This window comes from Herpailurus yagouaroundi, unplaced genomic scaffold, assembly GCF_014898765.1.
Source record: "Herpailurus yagouaroundi ecotype Mexico unplaced genomic scaffold, PumYag 198, whole genome shotgun sequence".
NCBI lineage: Eukaryota > Metazoa > Chordata > Mammalia > Carnivora > Felidae > Herpailurus > Herpailurus yagouaroundi.
In genome coordinates this window covers 2,582,390-2,587,886 of record NW_024412429.1, presented here as the reverse complement: position 1 = coordinate 2,587,886, position 5,497 = coordinate 2,582,390, and the positions used below count along the sequence as shown (strand labels likewise).

The following is a 5,497-nucleotide window of genomic DNA, read 5'->3' as shown; positions in this document are numbered from 1 at the left end:
TTAGGGTGGTTTTTCTCATTTTATCGTTTTCTCTCTCCTCTGCTGTTGACTTCACCACCAGTGAAAATTAGTAAAAGGAAACTTCGCTTAGGCCAGTAGGGGGAGCTCTCAGCCCCTACCACTTGGCATCATTTGCAGACCCAATAGGAAGAGAGCACCTGGCGAGTTCATACCCCCTTCGCTACTAATTTATCGCCCCTGCAGAGGAAGAAAATCTTCCTCCTCCCCCTAGCAACTGTCCAGCCAATGAGAGGCAGTCGTCGTTCAGCCAATGAGAAGCCTTTGAAATCCCAGTGTACTCCAATCCGCTTTTGGTTTGCAACAGCCCCTCCTCCTCGCCTTTGGTCTGTGAAACGTGCGACTCTTCCGTTCTCTGGACCTGCGTGTGGTTTTGCCGTAGCTTGCTTGGCCTGGATTGCAGTTCTCTGCTATATTCCTGAATACGCTTGTTTTTTTGCTAGTAAAATGACAGTTTTATTTTTTAAGGTTCACACTTAGGCCCAGGCAAATTCCAGTAAGTGTTTTCGAGGAACTTGATAAGCTAATTTAACGTCTTACCTGGGTGAGTAAAGGCCCAGCCCAGAAGAGCCGCAGCATTCCTGAAAAAGAAAAATAAAGTGGAAGATCGCCCTGTCACACACCAAGCCCTATTATACAGTTATAGTGACTTACCTGTGTTACCGGGGTAGTTACAGGCCGACATGCAAATGGAACAGAATAGAGACTTCAGGGGAGAACTCATGTATGGAACGGTGATTTATGTTAGAGACCGCGTTGCCGGTAAGCGGGTAAAGACGGGCATCTTCAACACAAATAACAGCGCGATAATTGTTAGTGTATGTGGAAAAGTGACATTTGATCCCTCCCGCACTCCAGCCACAAAAATCAATTTCAGATTGGTTAGGATTTAAATATGAAATGCAAAACCTTAAAACTTTTGGAAGAACACATTGAATAATAAGTGTCTAATCTTGGGTTACATTAGGATTTTTGAAAAACAAAGCCCCAAAAGTAGGAACCATTAAACGATGGTAAACAGAACTGCATTCACATTTAAATTTTCTGCAAACACAAAGAAACGGAAGAGGTAAGCCATCATCTGCCACGGCACACTACCAGCAAAGGGTTGGTGTCCGTAACATACAAAGAACTTCTGGAAATCGGTGACTGCCGTGTAGCTCAAGCAGGTGAGAAGACACGGAACCTCAATAGTCACTGGGGAAGTGCAAATTTAAAACACAGGCCAAAAGCAGGGGGCACCTGGGTGGCTCAGTCGGCTGAGCGTCCGACTTCGGCTTGGGTCATGATCTCACAGTTCATGGGTTCGAGCCCCGCGGGGGCTCTGTGCCGACAGCTCGGAGCCCGGAGCCTGCATCAGATTCTGTGTCTCCTTCTCTCTCTGCTCCTTCCCTGCTCATGCTCTGTCTCTGTCTCAAAAATAAATAAAAAAACATTAAAAGGATTTTTAAACACAGGCCAAAAGCAAACAGGAGTTTGTCATATGCGTTGCAGGATTTTTTTTTTTTTTTTTAACCTCAACACCCAGATTCGTCGTCTCGCTGCTTCGAAGAATGAACAGGTGGACACAGAACGAGCAACAGGCATAGGTTTATTAGAAAGGAAGAATATTAGGAAAGCTCTCGCTACAGAGACGGGGCATTGAATGCCCTCGGACTGTAGGCAAGGGTCCTTGTTTTAGAAGGTTCTGGTCGGCCCTCCCCCCTCCCTTCCCTCTTGTTCTCTCCCAGGTCCCACCCTTATTGGCTTGATAGCTCTGGGTGCTGGGAGGTCCATTCCTGATTGGCTCACCTCGGTCGTATGAGGGCTGGTCTATGGCCATATCATTCCTTGTGGGTCATATGTTTCATGGTCTATTTCTTATTTTTAGTTAGATCTTTTGTCAAATTCCTGAGGGGAACCTGAGGGGGAGTAGGTGGGGTCTGTTTCATGCTGGAGAGGAACCTTACCCTTGAGGGGGTCTGCAGTGGTCAGACCCTCCCAGCATTGTTCCAAAATGTGTTTTTCTCGACACAGGGACCTCAGGTCCCAACCTTTCCCCCTCTGCCTATTTTACTCTATCTTTCGCCATCATATATGTGCATATACAAATACACGCGAAAGACATTTTAAGAGGCTAGAGAGTTCCTTCAACGGATATATCCTGATCTTTGTGTGTTGTGTGTAATTTCACGTTCTGGAGTATTTTGTAGAGTCGCCAACGGAATGAGCCCACTTTTCGATTTCACTCACGTTATAGAAAATCAACGCCCATCCGTTTTGGAATTAAAATAGTACTGGCATCTCATGGTTTTAATCCATTTGTTTTAGTCCTAATGCATTGCTCAAATGCCGAGCTTCAGGGTCAAAGCTATTTAACCAATGGCTGAAAACAGTGAATCAAAAGCAGTAGCAATTCAAAGTAATTTTTAAAAATCCCGAGTCTTCAAGTCTGAGTCGCACACGGCTCCTGAAGCCCAGAGAATGTGTATTTCCAAGGTGTGAATGCACCACACACCGATGCGGTACCAAAGCTCTGGCTTCTGGACCAATCAACCATGGGGAGATATGCACTTGGCCACAAAAATGAGTAAATTCGTAAAGAGGAGAGGCACCCGGCTGGCTCGGTCGGTGGAGCGTGTGACTCTTGATCTCGGGGTTGTGAGTTTGAGCCCCACGCTGGGCGTGGAGATTACTTAAAAAAATTTTTTTTTCATCTAAAAATAAAATAAACTCAAAAAAGAGAGCTATGCATTGCAAAGCTAAACAAATAGTGTAGTGTAGTAGTGGAAGGAAGGAAAACACTTTCGCGTTGTTCTCGGTATTGAAGAATACCTAGTTTAAAGGCACCGGTTAAAGGGAGGGTCCGTTAACTGATACCAGTGGCCATCAGCCTCCAGGTCCTGCCTTTGAGCAGCTAGCGAAACAGGCTGAGAAAGGGGACCGCTGCCGTCTGTCCTGGTCCACACTGCCCTCTGGTGGCATCGACTGTGTCTTTGGGAGGGTGGAAGCAACCCTCCTAGTTCTTGCATTCCTACCGCCTTCATTCAATCCCTCTGTTCTATTTTAGCTAATTAAGTTACGTCATACGAATTTTGTAATGCTAAAGAATCAGGAACTTTCTATGCCAAGAGCATGCAGGTGGGGTGTCTGAAGGAATTTCCCTACGGTAGCCTCCAGAATTCATTCTCAGAATCTAGGTAGAGAGTTTGCTTTGGTGGCTCATTCCTGTCTTTCAAACCATCTTCCGTGCCCGTTCATTTCTGCAGCCCGAGTCCAGACCCTTCTTTTCTTTTAAAGCAAGTTGTCTTTATTTTTAGGGGTCAATCAGAGCTACATCGAGGAAATATATATTCGCACAAAAACTCGACTTGTGTGTCGAAGCAGGCTTATACATGAAAACCCAAACTGGAGAATAGCCTGTGTGTCCATCAATCTATGAACGGATACATAAATAAATGTATCCATACAATGGAGTATTACTCGGTAGTAACGGTAATTCATTCATCGCTGCTAAGAAACGAAGTCAGACACCTACTACAACATTGATGATCCTTGAAAACATTATGCTAAGTGAAAAAGGCCAGTCACAGGAACTCACGTGTTATATGACTTCATTTATAGACATAGGTCAGAATAGGCAAAATCAGGGGCGCCTGGGTGGCGCAGTCGGTTAAGCGTCCGACTTCAGCCAGGTCACGATCTCGCGGTCCGTGAGTTCGAGCCCCGCGTCGGGCTCCGGGCTGACGGCTCAGAGCCTGGAGCCTGTTTCCGATTCTGTGTCTCCCTCTCTCTCTGCCCCTCCCCCGTTCATGCTCTGTCTCTCTCTGTCCCAAAAATAAATAAAAACGTTGAAAAAAAATTAAAAAAAAAAAAAAAAAAAAAGAATAGGCAAAATCACAGAGACCTAAAGCCCATCGGTGGCTGCCTCGGGCTTCCGTGACTGCTAGCGGGTGGGGGAATTCTCGTGGGGAGGACAGAAAAATTCGAAAACTAGAATAGGGTGATGTTGCCCACTTTTCTAAATATGCTAAAATCATTGACTTGTACACTTTAAATGAATGAATGCATGAAATGTGAATTACCCCTCGATAAAGCTGTGAAAAAAGAGCGATTTGAACAAAGAGCTTGGATAAAACAAAACGACAAGCTGTGCATTTTAAGTGTTCTCCGACAAAACACGGAGACGAAATTCGAGAGCACAAGAAGCCAGGTGGGAAGCACATAATCAGTAACACATTCAAGGGCATCTTTTCCATTGTTCCCTTTTAAATGTTTTTTAACCCAGGGGCGCCTGGGTGGCTCAGTTGGTTAAGTGTCCGACTTCAGCTCAGGTCATAATCTCACGGGTCCGTGAGTTCGAGCCCCGCGTCGGGCTTGTGCTGACAGCTGGGAGCCTGGAGCCCGCTTCCAATTCTGTGTCTCCCTCTCTCTCTGCCCCTCCCCTGCTCATGCTCTGTCTCTCTCGGTCTCTCAAAAATGAGTAAACGTTAAAAAAATAAAAATTAATAAATGTTTTTAACCTTTAATCCATCCGCTTTGGTGAGATATGAAAATTAATAAATTATTAGCTCTCTTACCTCTGAAGACAGCCAGTGAATCATTTTCCATTTCTTCCTCCTCAACTCGAGGCTTCTTTGGGACATCCTTTGACTTCAGTGGTATGTTTCCCTTCAATTACCAAATACATTTTAAGCAACAGTATTGAAAACCTCACGTTGACGAATGCGCAGATAGTGGTGTCTTCAGCCTCAGGTTGCTCAAGGACGTTAGTGTCTTTGCACAGAGCTCCTAGCAGATTGCCTTTGCCATAGGAAAATCACACCCATTGGAGGGGAAATTCCCTCCTTGTCAACTGCTCTCTGGGAGTAGAGGAGGAGGTCCCTTTACTCTTTTGATAAAGAAGCCATTGAAATGATGCCCCGGTGACTTAGAAAGTTTTCTTCTAAAGCTGCTAAGAGAAACAAAATGGAGAACTGTGGTTTAGCTGAAAGAGGAACCCTAGCTGCTGACCCAGAAAAGGCCACATAAAAGCTGGCTTCTCCTGGTCCACTGGGCTGGTCAGAGCTGTTCCCCTCGCCCTCCCCATGGCTTCTGGTCTCCACTTCCTTCCTCCCCCCTCCCCTCCCCCACCCCTTTCTCTCTTCCCCTCCCTTCCCCTCTCTTCCCTCCCCCACCCCTTTCTCTCTTCCCCTCCCTCCCCTCTCTTCCTTCACCCCTTCCTCCCCTCTCCCCCACCCCTTCCTCCCCTCCCCTTCCTCCCCGCTTCCACTCCTCCCTCTCCTCTCTTCCTTCACCCCTTCCTCCCCTCCCTCCCTTTTCTCCCTTCACCCCTTCCTCTCCTCTCTCCCTCACCTTCTTCCCTCCCCTCCCTCCCCTCTTCCACTCCTCCCTCCCTCTCTTCCTTCACCCCTCCCCTTCCCTCCTTCCCCTCTCTCCCCTCCCACACCCCTTTCTCCTCCCCTCCCTCCCCTCTCTTCCTTCACCCCTTCCTCCCCTC

At 46.9% G+C, this 5,497-nt stretch overlaps 1 long non-coding RNA gene across 1 annotated transcript; it reads right to left on the bottom strand.

Annotated features, from left to right (window-relative positions):
• On the bottom strand, positions 1 to 5,073 carry LOC121013192 (uncharacterized). The gene is made up of 2 exons (XR_005782560.1): positions 4,578 to 5,073; positions 1 to 599 (listed from the first exon to the last, which is right to left on the bottom strand). It is a non-coding gene; the product is annotated as an uncharacterized LOC121013192 (long non-coding RNA).
• Positions 5,074 to 5,497: the final 424 nt, after the last annotated feature.